Here is a 19,140-nt window from a genome sequence, read left to right as displayed (position 1 = left end):
CATAGAAACTTCTGCTGTGTACAGTCTTGTAGTTTCTGGCGGTCACGTTCATAACCCACGGCTCTGGTGCTCCAGACCATCCGCATCCTGACCACCACGGGTCCCATTCCTGCAGCTGTAAGGGATGATTCAAATGGTGTGTCTTACTTCCCATCTCTCTTGGTTTTCAGTTACATATAATGATATCTACAAAGATGATCATTTTATTTGTAACTTATAAAGGACCCAACAATGTAAGGCAGACTACACTAAAGGAAGAAGCTTGTTCTCACTTTTTATTCTCCATACTTTTGTTTGGCGCAGGATCAAACATGGCTTTGCAGCTCTTTTGAATTTTCCAGACTGCTAACTGCCCACAATTGTATTTTCTGAGTGCATCTTGTAACTTCTTTATAAAAAACTCCACTATAACTCCTTTTACATGTCCAAAGACTTGACTTTTTTTTCTCACAGAAAACATCCTAAATTGTGCAAAAATGTGAGGCCAGGAATAAGAGAGAGACTCTGTGAATGCCCTCACCTTTTTCTTCACCAGCAGAGCAAGAAGTTGGTCTCATCTCCTCCCTCCTCCCATCTCTTTAGCTATACCAATGCAACACAGAATTAAGTTCTCCTGTTTGTTTTCCATACCCTCTGCCTTTCCCTGACACTCTCTATCCAGACTATGGGCTAAGAGGTGCTAAGGTTTCTTGATGCCTTCAGAGTGCTTTTTTTAACTCCTCATGTTCTTAAAAGCCAGTACAGAAACCTAGACTGTCACGTTTTATTTTTTCCTTGGCTTCACCTTCTCCACCACCACCCCACTTTGTTTTCAGCAGGCTACAAAGACAATGTCTTCTGCGACCAGCACTAAAAATGCCCCCCATGGCCAGCTATGGGGTAAAGCATAAAACCCTCAAGGGAAGTTGTGCTTCACTTTCTTGTTTGGTCTGACTTTAATGCTGTAAAGCATTTCAGTGTGACCCATGTCTGGAAGGCATTTTACCAAACAGAATTGTTTTGCTGCAGTAACTCAATCAGCTGGTTATTCCTGGCGCTATTGCAAGTTCTGTCAATGTCAGCGCAGTGTGGCTGGCATTGGCTGATTATGCAAATAAAATCCAGAATTACCAAATTGTAATCACAGTGCAAACACTATTAGCACCTGATTCATCGATCACTACCTTACTACCACTCTGATTAGTATGCGCTGTGAGAAAATCCTCTGGGTACTGATGCATCGATCTACATCTAAATATAGTCATAATTTTGGCAGTCCAATATTGAAACCACCCAGTTCAAACAAGTACTTCATAAGTAAAAGAAAAGGGCAGCATGTCATCTTCTGCAACATTAGCCAGGTTAGAGATGTATCACAAAACAAATGGTCTAAGATACCTGTTTTTATCACTGCCATTGTTTGGAAGCTTTGCTCTACTATTAGATATATCTGCTGCAACTGTAAGTTGGGTGACGTGTCCCAAAAACGAGCTGCTCTTTGTCTTGGGAATCTTTAGTGTTTCCAAAATGCGATGTGGATGCCAGAGTTCTTGGCCTCAGTCAATTCCAGTTGCTCTTCTGCCTTTTTTTCCCAGTTTCACAAAAAATTATTTTGCTTGATGCTATCTATTGTAAATCCATCCAAAGCAAAAATATTTTTTTTTTTAAATGCGTACGTACATAAATATATATAGGTACGTACATAAATCTTCCTTACATGCTTTGTTGGGATTTTCAACATGGTGGTGGAGAGCAGGAATGATTCTTATTGAACGCAGGTTCTGCCAAGTTATTGTGATATTTTCTGGATTCCTGGATTAGAAGTGGATGTATGTACACTGTTCTTGACAAACTCGCTCTCACGTATTCCAGACACAAAGTTTTTGATAAGCATGGAAAAACATGTACAAAAACAAGGAAAAAAAATGCATTTCAAATATTTTTAAATTGTTTGTGGATCAAAAAAGATTTCAGGCAACTCAGGTTACTTCCTCTCTAAAAATACGGAGAGTTTTTATTCATTTACGCATAGCATTCCTTGTTCCCTGCTAGACAGCTGATGTATATGATTTGTGTATCTGGGGTAAGTTGGTTTATCTAAGAATTTTAGAGGGAATCAAAGGGCAAAATGTGTTCTGACGCTTCATTTTAGAAGTACATTTGTTCTGCCAAATAATTAATTCTTTAAATTCTTCCAAATGGGAAATCATGCTTTCTGGCCCATAAGCAGACTTGTTATTCCTAACCGTAGAGTATGAAAAATAACAGCCTTTTTTCCAGACGTTAGTCCACGTGACACCTATAATTTACAGCGTTTGTAAATACAAACGGAATTAACGCCAGGTGAGGTTTCCAAAGGGCCTGTGAATTGGATATGCTTTTGAAAGACTGTTGACCAAGGATCACAGACTAATCTGTTTGAGGGACATGCCTGGCACACTGTCTTGAAAACTTTTCTTCACCGAAGTAGCGGCGTTGAACTCAGCAGTTTAACATGTCTGGGCAAGCGCTGGCAGGATTCACCACTCCTTAAATTTCTACATTTTTACAGAGCTGTCTGGGCATGTAGGAACAAGCTCTAACTATAGCTGATTTATTTACGTTGTTAATGCCAATCAAAATATTAAAGAACTTGGGACATTAGCACCCCGTTATCTCTTTGTCTGTATATATTGCAATCCATACAAAAGAGGAATTAACTCTTTCCCCCTTCCTTCCCATCCTTTTTCTTTCTTTGCTTAAATTATTTTACACTTGCAATTCATTCCTTTCAGCATCTTTAGCTTGTATCATTTGAATTTTGGCTTTCGGGATTATCATAGGATTGAAACTACCTTCATTTTCACCCCTTCAGTCCCTCTAAGAAACACTGAAAAACCAGAGGTACAGGTGATAAAAGCAATACTTTGTCCGTGGAGATGTTCCAGAGTCAACTGGGCATGGCCCTGAGCAACCTGGTCTAGTGAAACCTGTTTTGAGCAGGGTGTTGGACTAGATGACCTCTGGAGGCCCCTTCCAACCTAAAATTTGATGCTACGGTTCTATGAAATTCCAGCTGAACTACATTTCCCATTATGGCCAACATCAGTATACTGGCCAGGCATCTTCATTCCCAGTGGAGTGACTGGGACCTAAGGAATGTAGTCGTATGAGTGTGGCATGGTGCCTAACTTTTAAATCCTTGTTCACCTCGAGCTACTTGTGGCCCCCTTCATAGAAGTGTGGCACTACCCAGAATTTGGGAGAACAGCTGACGAGCCAACATTACTGAGCTAAAGATAGCCCATGTGTCACCCATTACCATCAACAGTCCTATGTCATCTCCTTTCTGAATTAATAGTAGAGCTCATCACAAGCCACAAACTTTCTGTAGACCAAAGTTACCAGGATTCCTGTGCCAAAATCAGTCTTAGCCATGACCATATCATTAGACGACCTTCCCATTGTCTCTCTTGGGTCCTTTTTTAGTTAGTATTCAAATTAAAAGTGTGATAAGAGGTTATAAGAATATCAAAAATAATGAAAAATCATAGAACATGGAAAAATTATATTAATTTCCAATAGATTTACAGCTATATGATTCCACACACTTTAAGAGTGTTATGTCATATTAGGATGGTTTAAGTGAGAAAAAGAGTTGCTATGAACTTGATCGCTTCTTTACTTACAGCCTGCTGCATTCCTATCTCTGCAGGGCAGTTTCCTTTTCCACAGCAGTGTGAATTCCTGACAAATATTCCTTGTGCGTCTGCCGTGGCCCCAATTCTCCTCCGCCCGCTGCTGCCACTCATCCACTCTTCTGCATCGCACAGATGACTATTCCTTCTGAGGGCTAGAATTTTACATTTGGCCTTATTGAATTGGACTTTATTTTTTCCAGACAATTTTTCCAATCTGTCAAGATGATTTTGGATTTCAGTCTTGTCCTCCTGCTTGTTCACATGGATTGCAAATGCCATCAGTCTGTAGAATCTCGAAGTAATTAATAAAAAATGTTGACTGGTACCTGTCCTACAGCAGACTTATGCTTTTGTTTCTTAATACATCATTCTGGTCTGATACTTCTCAGAGAATAGTTATTAATGCTTTGCTATTTTCCAGTCAAATGCCAGTACAATAAATAGTAACATTATCTAATCCTTGTTTCCCAAAATTGCTTAGGAGACTATCTAGCGAAATAGTGTCCAGACCTTAAGTCACAATATTTGACATCTATGATTCCTTTCCTATCCTCCAGGCCTATTGCTTTGTCAAAACAAAAAAAGAAATTAAATTTCTTCAACACAGGTTGTTCTTTAAAAAAAATAAAAATGTTCTGGCTATGATTCATCCCTCTGTTGTCTTCTTCACGCTTACAGACTGAGTACTTATTTCAACATTGTTCTGAAAACTGAAATGATGCTAACTCACCGTATCGCCCCATCCTTTTTTCCAAAGATTGGCACTGTGTTAGCCTTTTCCCACCTCACCCCCCACCCCGTGTTCTCAAAGGTAATTACCATATCTCTGCGGGTTTTTCCAGCTATCTCCCAGAATACACACAGGTGAATGTTGTCAAGTCCAGATCATTTGAAACACCTACCTGCTATATCTTTTTTTCTCCCATTATAGCCTGACTTCTCGTTTCTTTTCAGTAACGTTAATTGTGCCAAACACCTAATCACTTTTGATAGAATGTTATTTTTTATGTCTTTGGCTGACATCTTCCTCTCCCTTGAGATGAGGAACAACTGTGTCATGGACATTCATCTCATTCTTCTTATACTTATCAGATATTTTTTGTTGTTCTTTGTCTATCTGATTTTTGTCCCTATGTATTTGTGCTTGTCTAATGAACTTGTCCATAGTGCTTTGATGAAGTTTCTGGATCCTGTATGTTTTCTACCTGCCTCTGAGATTCCTAAAGGTCTCTTTGGCCAAATAAGTTTCTTACAACTTTCTTAAGCCATTTTTCATGTTGGGATAGTCTGTATGTCTTCCTTCAACAGAAATTTCTTAAGGCATTGCCAGTTCTCCACAATTTTTCCCCTTAAAATAGTTCCCTCCTGGGTCTTAACTACTTCCATTTGAGGAAATGTATTTTTCTGAAGACCATTATCAATATCTTGTCTTCTTTCCCTAAGACCCATCTATACTGTTTTACTTTCATCCAAGCTGTCCTCTATCTTCATGTTCCCAGTCCCTTCCTACCTATTCTATTAAAAGTTGGGATTTTTTTAGTTGCCTATCAAAAGTCAATGCTTATTAACGTCCAGAGTTTTCTGGGTTCTTTATATACCTTGCTGTACTCTTCTTTCCAGACATGTCCGGGTGAAGGAATTCCTTTCTCACATCCCCCAGTTGCTACCAATAGGTATCGCTGTGGCTAATTCTGTTAATTTTCCAGAAATGGATTCAAAGTTGTAAAAGTGAATCTCTCACACTAAGAGCTGGAAGATGGTTGTGGCACATGACCAAGATATAATCCGTGTTTAGCAAAGGAATGAACTGTTGCTACACAAGAGACCTTTCTATAAGCATATCACTTCTGGCACCTCTCTTAAACACCAAAACCAAAGCAAACATCACATAACGCCAACTGGTGCAGACAGCAGGAAAGGCTGCTTGCCACAGCACTGGGCCATTGCTGGAAGGTTTGTTGGGGTCATTCTCATCCTAGCTTTATAGGAAACCCAAAGACTGTTCTAACTCCAGGCATCAACTCTGATTGCGGTTCTTGGATACACAGTTTTACATAGACTGTGGCCAAGCTCCATGGAGAAGAGCTTTTTCCCAGTTTATTGGCTGGATTGTTTATATTCCTTATGGTTTATTTGTCTGCTTAATTAGTGCTTGAATCTCTTTGCATTGTATTTCCTCTAGAAGCTGATTCTAGGGTATTTTAATATCCTCTAGGAAATTTCTTGTAATGCTTCTAGAAGCTTTCTCACACATTTTAATTTGGGGCTCTGCGTACAACTGACAGAGGAACAATGAAAGGAAAACTGGTCGAATCCTGCTCTTTTGATAGGTTTAAAAGGTGAACATTACTGATTGCATGGGTTATCTCTTTGGTTTCTATTTCTGTTCTGTATGCTCATCTATATCATGCTCATTGCCATTATGTCTGAGCGTTTCTTGGTAATGAATTAAGCTATGTGACTAACACACATTATTTACACGGTCATTACTGTTCTCGTCTTTACCCTTCCACTGTGTGCGTGGAGTCTTTTCCTGGTGTTTTAACTTATCTACAAAATACACCAGTTGTATTAGACATATTGCTATGCACTGATGTTTAAAAAGTCAGGATCAAGCAAAAGAAAGACGGTGGTCCTTAGCTCAACCGCCTCACTGACAGCTTTTTGCTATGAACAAGAGGAACTTTATCCAGTTCAAGGAAAGTTCATTGTATCAGAAGAGTGAAAGCATTAGCCAGAATTTTCATTTGATGGATATTGTTGATCTTCTACATATTTCAGCCCTAACCCTTTGTCATCTCAGAATCCAATCACTAATTACCCTTTCGTATGACATAATTAACCATAAATGTAAACCTCCTTTTGAAGCTTCCAGTTTACTTTCTGATAGGCAAAATGTTGCTGCCCATGAACTTTGTCAAAATCTTGCAACTTTATGAGTTTGCTAGGTGAGCCATGCTCGTCTCTTCTTGATTTGAACGCATCTAGCTGAAAAAAGTAGTCTGAGTGGGATATCTATGATGATTCGTGGTTGTGATTGCCAAGAGTTAGAGGCAAGCATACAGTGCAAGTGTACAAAATAAATCAGCAAGTATTGGGCTGGTCAGCTTGTTCAACATCATTTGATGAATGTCCCAGAAACCTGAATATGTATCACGCCCTGCACAGGCCTTGCCTGGCATGCCCTGCTTTGGCTACGCATCTCAATTAAATGACCATCACTGTGCTTTGCTACTCTGGAGCTGACCTAGTTTCTGGAAAGAAGATCTAATTAAGCAAATATCTCAGCTGTGTAGTTTTTCTTAATAGGAACATGTTGCTTTGAGTACATTGTTTTGAAGGATATAGCATTGCTTTGGGAAAGTCAGCACTGCAAAGAATCCACTCAAGCTGTCCAGCAGGTACTTAGGAATTATGTATATCCTATGAGAAGGAAACAACACACTTTCTAAACTTTGCCAACCACATAAAGATTCATCTCTCTTACGTTTCATGTCCTGAGATGATGACTGCGATAAGAATTGACTTAAATCCCACAGACCTTGTTTTTGCTTGCAAATTGGCTTAAGCTCATCTCCTAATCAGGTAGTCGAACCATTTATGTTTCTTGGCTGAATTCCAGTTCGGGTTCATCTCTGATGAAATTGTTCCAGTTCATTAACCAGTCTGGTGATCCTGAATCAGTCATTATGGGAAAATACAACACTTACAGCCAGAAAAGGGAAGATGACCAAAGCAGGTTTCAGATAAGAGCTTTAGACCCTTTGTCTTAGTCTTGTGACAGATCTTGAAGGCTGCTTCCCAGCAGTGTCCCAGATCCTCCCCACCTCCTTCAGCTTGGCATATAGAGCTGAGCACCCAGTGAGCCTGTCATAGGGTCATGGGTGGTACCAGTACGATGGCAGGTCCACCTCCCTTCCCACTGGTGCTGGCACCCACAGCCTCGGAGCACTGAGCCCATCACTCTTGCCCTAGACTACTCTTTGGGGTAGATCAGGGGATGGATGGGGCAGAACAGGTTAGTGAGGCACATCAGCCCTAACTGGGCACCGCTGAGGGTAGAACAGGTTAGTGAGGCACATCAGCCCTACCTGGGCACCGCTGAGGGTAACAACATGGTTCTCCAATGTGACAGAGAGGCATCAAAGGTGTGCCTTTGGTTGAGAAGGACTCTCTGTTGGTGATGTTCCTGGAGCTGGCTTTAAAATTGTCAACCTTGCACAGAGTCAGGGAGAGTCAGAACATAGCACGAAAACACGACACTTTCCTTGGGCATTCCCTCTGTCTACCATTACTTTCAGCTCAGAAGATTTCCTGAATCTGATGCAAATTTGTCATTTAGTAATCTATTTCTTCAAATACTCGGGCAAACTCTTCCAGGAGCCATATAAACTTCCTGTACCACAACATCCTCTGGCAAGGAAACCTGTTGCATTTTTTTAATCTGACATGTACTAGTTTCATTCAATGGCCCCTAGTTCTTACTTTGGAAGAGACCAGGAATAGTTGGATCTTCTCCACCAGCTCCATTCCCCTTGATTTTTTATCCTCATCTTTAAGCATCTCTTTCCCAGACTGAGTCGTCCTAACCTACTTAATCAGACTTCATAGAAAAACTGTTGCTAACAGCTGCATGGATTTGTTGCCCTCCTCTGTAGTTCCCCTATATCTCCTTTGAGATAAGGGTGCCAAACTTACAGACAGTACTCGAGATGTGGGAAAATCCAAATATTAAGGATTTATGCAGTGTCATAATGTTCTGTGTTTTCTTTTCCACTGATAAGTGTTGTGGGGCTTTTTGTTTTACTCTATTGAGCTTTGGGCTGTTTTATAGAAATCCTAGGTATTTATGGACGTATCTGTCATAACCCCAAGAGCTCACTGCATTTTTAGGTATCTAGTATGAAAGGAGGTAATTCCTGCAGTCCCTGCAGCTGACACCTGAAGACATTGTCCCAGCTGAGTGTATCACACTGTTCTCACCACAGTTAGCTTCAGCTCTTCCAGCATGCTGTAAAAACCCCCCAAATTAGTTTTGCCTCCATGAAGCCAAGGAGGTTTTCTTAGTCTGAATCCAGCTAGTTACTTTTAAAGAATTAGATGGCGCCCATGGAAGTATTCAAAAAACAATTACATGGACTATGAACACAAAGGGGTTTTTCACACTAAATTGTGCCATCAGGTCCCTTCTTTATCAGTTTCATATGTTTTAAGTTTCCTTGCATCAATACAATGAAAAGAAGATGAAGCCTGTCGGAAACTCAGAAGTCTGTTCTAAATGTTACCAGAGTCCTGCTGCCTGGCCTGTGGCAAGCTGTTGTATCTCTGGTTTCTCTCCAATTATTTCTTGACTGTATTTTCATGGGAAATCGGGGGGGAAGAGGTTAGCATATCTTCTCATGCAGTGGCCTCACTCCTCCTCTTTCCCCAGTACGAACATGAAGAGTCGCCTTGCTGGGACAAGAAAAAGGTCTAGAGTCTTTTCTCTGACAGTATCAAGCTGCCTAGGAAAGAGCATAACAGCAGAGCAGGTAGGTAGTAATACACCTATATACTCTGGCGAGTACATACCACCTATACTCTCGCCAGAGTATACAGGTGTATTACTCCTCCTCTAACCAGAGGCAGAGGTGATATCTCTGTGTTTGATATCCTTACCAGCCCTTTTCCCCTCCTCTAGCTCATTTCTTGGCAATTTTGGCTGCATTTTGCTTTAACAGCTAATCTGCAGCTAAGAGGATATCCTCAGATACTCGTAATCTGGCAATTGTGCCACAGCCATCACTGTCAAGCTGTAGCCATTGTGCAGGAAAATCCAGAATTTCTCACTAGTATAGTACTGCACCCAGCTATTTCATAAAATAAGAAGTGATCATCGTGCTGAAAATACAGGAATGGATGCTAAGAGCTCTCCTAAACAAATTATTTTCCTAGCATTCCACAAGCTATTAGCATTCGTGCTAATTTTGCTCACGTTCACCCTCTCTCCTGACCCTTCACTGTCGTGCTAAGGTACTCCCATTACATGGAATTATTCGGATTTAGGAGGCACCCCTGGATGGTGAGGACCCGAGTTCTGGTCTTCGTTGGCTCTAGCAATTGGCTGTTATATTCTTGATAAACAAATATAACCTAAGGCAAACATTTGCTTCTCACACTTTCTCCAGCAAATATGGCATTAAACGTGGGGGAAAAAAAACAAACTCTAAGACCGCCTCTCAGCTTTCAATAACTTTTGCACACATTTTTCATGTTTTATTTTCCCTCATGCTGGAAGGAAAGTGGAGCAATAGAAAGCATTAATCTTTAACCACAGTAATTTCCTGAATGCCAGAGAACTGCTGTCAAAACCAAGGATTCACTCACTGCTGAAACATCTGTATTAGATTACTGCACTTTCCTTTTTGCTCCTGCATCGTGGCCTGCAATGAGCCACTGCTCCAAACCAGAAGCTGGAAGCAGCTGCAGACTTCAAAACCATTCCAGGCTTCTACCGTCTAACAGTGTTGCAATGTAACTTTTACAGCAAAGACATCGTTTTGGATTTTATGGATGCTTCTTTATCCAAACACGACACAGCAAACAGTAAATCCTATTTCCTTCCTGGAACAGAGCTGGAAAAAATCTGCGTTGGGTTCCTACTGTTTTTTAATGTGGCCTTACTAATTTCACTCCCCACATTGCTGCCTCTAATCTGTACCATTTTCTCCCACTGATTGTCAAGCTGCTCATAACACACACTTTTCTGGAAGTGCATTTTTCTTCTTTTCCTCTCTGTATTTTTATATTCTAGTCCCTACTGAAAATAATGGTGATAGTTTTAATAATGATTGATCTTCCTTGACCTGATTTAGCTCTAGCTAGCTGACGCAAGAAGATTATTCATTGTCTTCTCCAAAGTAATTTCCATGAGTCTTTGGGAGTCATGTCTTCTGTCTGATTGACTCATTAGATTTCAAGATCCCTAACAGCCAAGATCAGAAAGATTGACTTGGATAGTACCTTCTGGGAGTTTGCTCCTGACTTGCATGTCAGACCTCGATTTCTCTTGAGAGGTAGTAACGCATACAGACCCCACGGATTTATCACCAGAAGAAAGCGTGACCCCACCAAGTGCCCTGAGATATTTCTTTTGACACCTGGCATGTTGCTGGCATGTTGGGTGACAGCCACCCTCTGCCAGTGTTCCCACAAGGACTCTCTGACTTCCAAAGAAACGTTCAAAAAGGAAAAAGTGAGGAGGTACGTGGGAGAGCCCCAAGCAAAAACAGCCTCTGTAAAATGGTGGCTGTTTGCACATTGAATGTTGCCAAGATATCCTCAGACTGAAGTTAAAATCTCCCAGCCTTTGCTACCTGCAGCCTCGTGGGGCAACTGAGCCCGGCTCACCAGGGACCGTGGTGATCCAGGAAATCTAACAGTGGAGACAGAAAATTCGGCTCCTTTTCCTGAAGGATCCTGGTTAATACCTTTGTTTCTTTGACTTTATCTGGGGGATAATATGTAAAATATTTTTGAAATTTATCTCTAACCCCTTCCTTCCATTTGGGATGTGTAATTTGAAAGACATACTCAGTAAATGAGGTTAGCTCTTCACCAGCAGGAACAGAGATCTGATCCCACATTTGGCATTTGGATCTCTCACCCTCCTCCCTGGGAGATCAGAAAATAGGGTATATGCTACAATTACCAGGTGGTTTCTTGAAAAGTTTCAGCATCAGAAATACACCAGTAAAAAGTTCACCTGACAGTGTTGTTTAAAGCATCTTGGAGCAGCACAGAGGAAGAGGAGATAAGATGACTACCTCCCCTTCCCTACAGCAGCCAGGTGTCACAGCCACTGGTAAGGCTGCCGAACTTCCATGGGGTTTGGGAACCATGGCAGTTCATTTGCAGAAACAGGGTTCATACCCAGACACCCAGTGAAGAAATTTTGGAACTGCAGCTCCGTACCATTTCCCATCTGAAGAGACGTCCTTACAGTGGACACCAGGGAAGTCTGATTCAAGGCATCCCATTTAAGCCTCGCAAGGGCATCATATGTGTTACATCCTTGGATGGGCATTCACCTGGCAAATACACCTGCATATGGTCATTGGCTCCCGAAGCAGTTGCTATTTCAAGCTCTGGAGTCGCAGGCGTATGTTTATCTATCACTGCCTGTTCTCCTCCCTCGCTCTGCTTGCTAACAGAAAGCCCTGCCCTGGAAGGCCAAGTTCACTGACTGCAATGACAAAGCAGCACAGAATCATTTGGGAACAACTCATAAGAAACCGATGCTGCCATCCAAATTGCCTTCCCGTCGCAGTAAGGTCATTCCTTTAGCAAAACCTATCTTAATGGGGCTACTCTGACCTAGTTCACCTCCAAACTAGAGACCTGTCAGCAATGTTTTCTCACTTTTACTAGCCAAGATGAAGCTGATGTTCCCTTCTGGCCTCTAAATCAGAATGCAGTCATGCAGTCACTTTAGAGCCAAGGGGAAAAGAACAAGCCTATCCTACATGTGTCATGCTAAAAGCAAACATTCGGCTAATGCTTTTACAGGCCCATTGCTACGCCTGTTGCTAAATTCATTACCGCTTTTAACTCTGTCGGTTGCATCAGGTTGCAATACTTGGACCAGCAGCTAGAGATATTATTCTCCTCTTCTTTTAATAACTTTGGATATTTGTACGTGTGTGACATCTTTCTTGGAAATAATATTCCAAGACTAGGAAACTGTCAGGTTAGCATCGCTCACGGGGACACTCTTTGTTGGTTTATGGGGGGATTGGCAGATGCCGAGCTGAACCACATGAGGGCTCAAGCAAAAAGACCCAGAGATGCATTTTTGACCTTTCGTGGGGAGATGAGGGAAGGCTGAGCTGATCAGCAAGGTGTTGAAACAGGGATAAGGAGACATCCTCCTCCTGCTCTCAGTGCTGCCATAGGCTTCCACTTTGTGATGGATTACATTTTAACAGAAGGAAGAAGTCAGGCATGCAGAAGAGATGTAACTCTCTCAGACCCTAATTACCCATGCTATAGACCCAAAAATGTCTTTAAGATTTTGAAGCACAGAGGTGGCCGAGCTCAGTCCAGCCTTCGCACACTCCCAGGTAGCACACGAGTTCCCGTAACTGCCACGTTTGGAGCACAAGCACTGGGTAAGCAAGCAAAGCCCAGGCTGGCTGGTGTTGCATGTCACCAGAACTGGCAAGACAGACCTCTGCCAGGAAGGATTTTGTTTGAGATGGATGGAGAAGAAAGCCAGCTGGACAGCATCTTGGTATATTGGGCCAAATTTCTCAGAAGATGTAAAACAGGATGGTGCATTATTTCTGTGGGGAAAAGGTATCAGAATTTGTTCCCAGAGGGGTGGTAAATGCCCTTACTTGTACTGAGAGAGACTACAGGAACGAGCCTCCATTAGACGTCGCCACTCACTGTTGGCATTAAAAGCAAGAAAAAGAATGATGCACTGGGTTTTTTTTTCCCCACACCCCCTTTGCTGTGCAAACATTTCATGGAGACAAGACGTTCGTGTGCTTTTATCTAAGTACAAGTTCAACTTCCACTGTTTAAAATTTGGTCTCTGTAATATGCAAGGCATTAAATTGAAAAGGAAACAGAAAAAAAGACCACCAGCAAATAGGAGACAAACAAAGCTGACGACCGAAGATATTAATGCGGGAGAGATTTTCTTCCAGGTGAGGTTTTCACAGTGAGCCACCCTCAGGTCATGGCTGTACCTATCCCATGTGTCCTTGCCCACAGGTAGATGGCTTCAAGCACACATTTTCTTGACTCCTACCTCGAGGTGGACATGAGGTGAGGAAGCCAGCCAGGGGGTGAACTTGCTTAATGCCACAGAAATAAATGAGCGCAACATTTATTCCTCATCCTTTAATATTTTAGGTGGCTTACAAAAAAACCCAAAACCTCACACGCATTGAACCCAGATCTTTTTAATCTGTCACAAGGTAGCTGCTAAAGTAATTCCAGTTATTTCTAACTGAAGGCAAAGTTGAGGAACAGCACCCAGTTTGCAGAGTTTAATTTTAGTCTGAGCCTATGCCACTCATTTTCATGCCAGATGTTTATATTTGTTTGTATTTACTTGTGCTAAATTAGAGGGTGGCAGCCTGGGAGGTCCCTGTGTTCACTTAAGAAAGCAAACAAGCTACTGGGAGAAATGGCAATGTAACTTGAATTTATAGAAATAGTATATAGTTATTTATATTTATATTTATGCATCATGCAAACTGAATGGTTTGCATGAAACTAAAAGGTTTTAGGCTGTTGGGCTTTATTGGACTCAAGATCATTAATTTGCTTCCAAGGCACACTCCTGGCTTGGACTAACACACGTAGGTCAACTCACCCTTTTGCCCCAGCTCTGCCGAGACAGCAACCCCATGGCCACCCAGTGTCACCGTCTGCCCTGTGTGCTTCTCTCCTTGTGGCCACACCACTTTCCCCCTCCTCCTTCCCTGCCATCCCCTTTGCCCACATCCATGCCCTTGTATCCAGGATGACACATGGACGGGTCTATAGCAGGACCAAGCTCGGAGGTGCCTTCAGATGCATGCACCATGCCGGACACCATGTGGTCTCCAAGCCCAAAGACCCTCATGCCCTGCAAGTGTCCCCTGCTCCTGATTGCCAAAGGGAAGTCCTCAAGCCAAACACCCAGGATCCTCTTTGCTAACCCTCCCCTCCTCCTACCGCTCCTGACATCTCAGTTTCTCTATCCAACTCCTGTATCCCCTGTTTATTTAAACAGCAGCTGTTGGTACAACAACTTTCTCAAGTTTTATGGTTATCTTATGGTTGCCGGGATGAAACGACGTCATGACAACTTCTCTTTGTGGGCTAAGTCCTAGTTTGGTATCCTTTTCCAAAAGCTGCTTCTCAGGACTTTTGTTTATGAGCAAAAGAGTCAACCATGAGAGGCAGACTTCCGCAAATCAGAGGGGCTTTGGTTCAGGGCTGTAATCATACCTGCCATTTGAGGCAGCTGATGGTCTGGATTTCTAACTGGTAGGAAAAAATATAGTAATGGCACATAAATGCTGACATTTGGGGGAAGTGAGATTTCTCAAAGAAACAAAACTGCCAACAAAAATATTTTTCTGTGATAATGGAGAAACCCTTTGTTGCAATTTTGACCTTTTGTAGCGTTTTTATTTATATATTTAGTTCTGCTGTGATTTATTTTGCATGCTATTATTTATTTTATTCTATACATCGGTGACTGCTCTTTTTGCATCATCATTAGCAATTGTGCTGCTAAATGCTAATTCTGTCAGTAATTTCTGAAGTAATTGGCCTTATGTTTTGCTCATCCCCCCCCAAAAAAAAGTGTTTTGAAATGCAAATCTAAAATGTTCTGCTTGGTATTAAAGTATTTTATTATATGGCTCTTAACAGAGCAAAAGACAAAAAAAGAACATCCCTGAGGAATGCTTCATTTTGAACACATCAACATTCCCACTGAAATAACAAACATGTCCAACCAGCCCTATAAACCACACTTATCTGCTTCTTCTGTCTACCCATCCCACCTGCCTTGGCTGCCCAGATATCAGCATGGCACTCAGAGCTGTTCTCCTTGCACGCAAAAAATCTGGCCTCTTTCCTTGGCTCCTGTCCACTGCATTAGGCTCTGACTGAGATCTGGGGTAGAGGCTTGCTCCTCCTGAAACGCCTGTAGCCCATGCATGTCGATAGGCACTGATTGCCCATGGCCTGGAAGATGCTTTGCCACCTCATTTTATTCCGCCTCTTGTTTTGAGTTCGGAGTGGCTCCTGTTAGCTTCTGCCTCGCTCCCCCACTTGCTGTGTCAGCTCTTGCACCCAGGAAGCCAAAATAATGTCTGCTCCTGAAAGTCATCACTGTTAATCACACCCAGGCTCTGTAAAAGCACCTTCATTGCAGTAAGACAGTCAGAAAGAAAGAGTTAATGTGCTTGGTAACCCTTTTTCTTTCCTTTCTTTTTTTCTTTTTCCCTTTATTTTGCCTTTTTTTTATTGTTGCCCCAAAATTAAATTAAAACCCGTAAGAGGAAGGTAAGAAATTACTCTCCGCATCAGCTGGCAACAAGCCATGAAATAACAGCAAAGAAAGTTTAGGCTAGACCGGAGAAGACTTTCTAACCGAGAGGATAGGGAGGCACTGGAGTCCACTGCAGGAGGAGAAAGCCACCATGAAGGGTGGTAGGTTTGGAAGAGGCAACTCCATCTTCAGTAAAGGGGCTTGGGCCAGATCACCACCGTCCCTCCCACGTGTGGTCTGGGGACCACTCATGGCCACCCGAACTGCAGTAAGGTAGCAGCAGTTAAAAACCCAACCAAACCCAAAGCAGACACATTCACACGCAAAGGAGAAAACTGGCAAACGTAGTAAACGTAGTAACGGTGTTGATGTGATAGTGGCTGGGATGGTTCGGGGGACCGGGAAGGCAAGGGGAAAGGGAAGGTATAATACATGTCTGGGCAATTTTAGGTAGGTTTCACAAGAGGATTGTCTGATTTTCTCTTCCCCCACCTTTATCAGTCAGCTAATATAAGCTATTTCCTCTCCTTATCCTTCTCGCCTCATTAATTAAGACATAAACATTCAAAGTGTAGCCTGATTTTTCCTAGACTTCAAATAAAATTGCAACAATGCAACAATATCATTAAAACATACATTCATCACACAATCCTCACAAACTTTACATACATCAACAAAAAAAGAATTCCCCACACCAAAATCAAAACAACATCATCCCAACACTGACAAAGGTGGACAATTTACGCGCACTCCACCCTTCGACCCTTAACCACAATTAAAAGAAAAATTCCCCACAATTGTAATGCTCTCTGGTGATGTCCAGTCCATGTTTTGCCCGCTACCTCTCCCAATTACTGTCCTTATCTGGAATTTCTCAAGAGGCCCACGTTGGGCGCTGCAAAGGACAGGTTTGAGTCATCTCTTGCAATCACTTCTAGCCCATTTTTAATACGCTTGAAGACCAGGGGTCAGCTGGACGTAGGAGCCAGCAGAGCTAACTGACCTCCAGCTGGATACGGCCTCAGAGGGACATGCAGCGAAGAGTGATCCCATCTTCCCAGAGGATTGTTGAATCACCTGCCCACGGCAAGGCAAGCCCATCTTTACAATCACTTAAATATTATCATTTCAGCACTGCTCTGCACTGAATGTGAGCAGGATCCACCTCTCCCAGCTCTGGACCTGGGAGATGCTGCAGGCAGCTGCACTGCAGCTTTGGAGAGCAAGGGTGCAACCAGGGCATGACTCTCCTTGGTGTGCCTTGTATAAACCTGGAGTGCATGCAAATGTTGATCAAAATCCTTTAAGCTGTGCTCTTTTGCACCAAAAAATTGCCTTTCTTTTTCAAGACTCAGGTGTAACATGTAATTACAGTGTGACAAACACTGTTCATCAAGTGCATGTGTCTTTCTTTTTATTTAAAAAGCCCCATTCACATCGCTACATGGCACTAACCAAGTCCTAGGATAAACTCTGCTCCAAAAGGGTAAAAAAGGGTAAAAAAGAGGGAGGAAAGAGATGTAAATGTCAAGAGAGGAAGGAGCTGTACCTCCTTCCAGCTCAAGCCCAACAGATCGGCAAGGTCCCAGGCTCTTGCAGATCTCTGCATGTGTTTACTTCAAGCCCTTCAGCTCCTCCATGCAGACCCACCCCAACACTTTTATTTGGGTTTAAGTGCATTAGCATAAACGTGTTCCTCATTAGTTTAAATTAAACGTAATAGCCCTGGTTTAGACTCAAACAAGGAGACAGATGGAAAGCAATGAGGTAACTGGATCTTAATGAGTTGAAGTTCGTTAGCTGAGCTGCGGTGACGGCACGGGACATGCTCTCTCCCTGCCCTGGTTGGGAGGGGAAAAGCATCAGCACAACCCTAAAGGTTTTGGACATGTTTGGAGCAGGTCCATCAGTCCTGAGCAGCACATGAGGTTGCAGCCCCAGCCTTAGCCCCACCAAAAGGTGTAGCTTCAGCTCAGCTATCCCATCCCTGCGTCCCATTCGAACCCTGCGGTCCAAGCCAGCTCCAGCTTTTCAGCAACATGGGCAAGTTGTCTTCAGAGAGCTCAGGAGAAGAGGAGAGCTCACCCAGGGAGGGCAAGACGCAGGCCAGATGCAATCTTCACCCTAACGACATTAGCTGTCGTGTCATTTGGGGGAAACCTTTCTTTTCTGACCAAAAAGGTGGTTAAAATCGTGCTGTACATGAGAAGCTCAGTCCAGCCTTAACTTTGAAGAAAGGCACATGTTTTCTTTATCTCTGTATGTCACTGGATAGATTAGATGAGATATATTTATCTACACAGCAATCTGTGTAGTTGCAAAGATACAGCTACAAAATTCCATGGGCTGAGATCATCCCATGCTGAGTTTAGCATCCCAGTAAGAAACGATACTTCATTTTGGTGGTTGACACGTTTTCATCAAAACATAAGGAAAATGAGTAATTTGACCTCAAGTGTTGGGTGTTTGGGTTATTTTTTTTTTTTTAATTCACATTAAAAAAAAATTAAACTTTTTTGGGGTGGTTTTTTAAGCAAAACCATCTTTTTGAACAATTTCCTTGTACAGTATTTCTTCCTGCTTGCTTGTGTTTTCCAGTTGCTCTACTTTGCTTGTTCCCAGCAGGGTCAAAAACTCTAGGAAGGAGGGTGAAATCTTAAGGAAGAGAAAAGTGCATGAAAGAAATAAGGAAGATCAAAAATGTGTAATTTCCTGCAATGACTGTCAAGGAAAATAAGGGAATAAATGTAGTATTGTATTTTTTGTCCACTCTCATATCCAGCGAATCAACAGATCTCCCGTGCTCTGACAGAGCAGCAGTTAAATCACCTCACTGTCCACTTGGACTGCCCTTTAAAGTCTTTTTTTAAGAAAGAAAAGTTGAAAAATCATGGATAAACACACTCCAAGGAAATATTTCCTGTGTACAGTAGAAAGGAGCTGAGGGAGAGCCCCTGTTCAACACTGGGGTCAGTCCCCATCGCAACGTATGGAGGCAGGGGAGTAGGGTCACTGGGAGGAAACCAGTGTAAACAGGATCTGCTTTTATCAGTGGGAAAAAAAAACCCAACCCTGGTTAAATTAGCCAGAAATATGTGCCTATATGTTTTAATCACAAGCTGCCGTTTCCCAGTCTTGCAGCAGGGTTAAGTCACGGACGAGGAGCTGCCGATCACATGCTGTCCCTGAATGCAAGATCCTGATTGTCCCTTCTGCTTTTGGAAGGAACCAGCGAGGGGCAGCCCATGCTTGCAGCCCGAGCAGGATGCCAGGGCTGGAGTGGCAGGATGGGAGGACAGAAAGGAGACCTGCCAGCCTTGCAGGGCACCCTCCTGGTGGGATGCTTGGGTTGGGGGGGGACCTGCCTGCCTTGCAGAGCACCCCTCCTGGTGGGATACAGGGGCTGGGGGGGACCTGCCAGCCTTGCAGAGCACCCTGCTG

Source organism: Aptenodytes forsteri, unplaced genomic scaffold, assembly GCF_000699145.1.
Source record: "Aptenodytes forsteri isolate BGI_AS27 unplaced genomic scaffold, ASM69914v1 Scaffold236, whole genome shotgun sequence".
Taxonomy (NCBI): Eukaryota; Metazoa; Chordata; class Aves; order Sphenisciformes; family Spheniscidae; genus Aptenodytes; species Aptenodytes forsteri.
The sequence above is the reverse complement of the archived record's forward strand: the minus strand, read 5'-3'. Positions refer to the sequence as shown.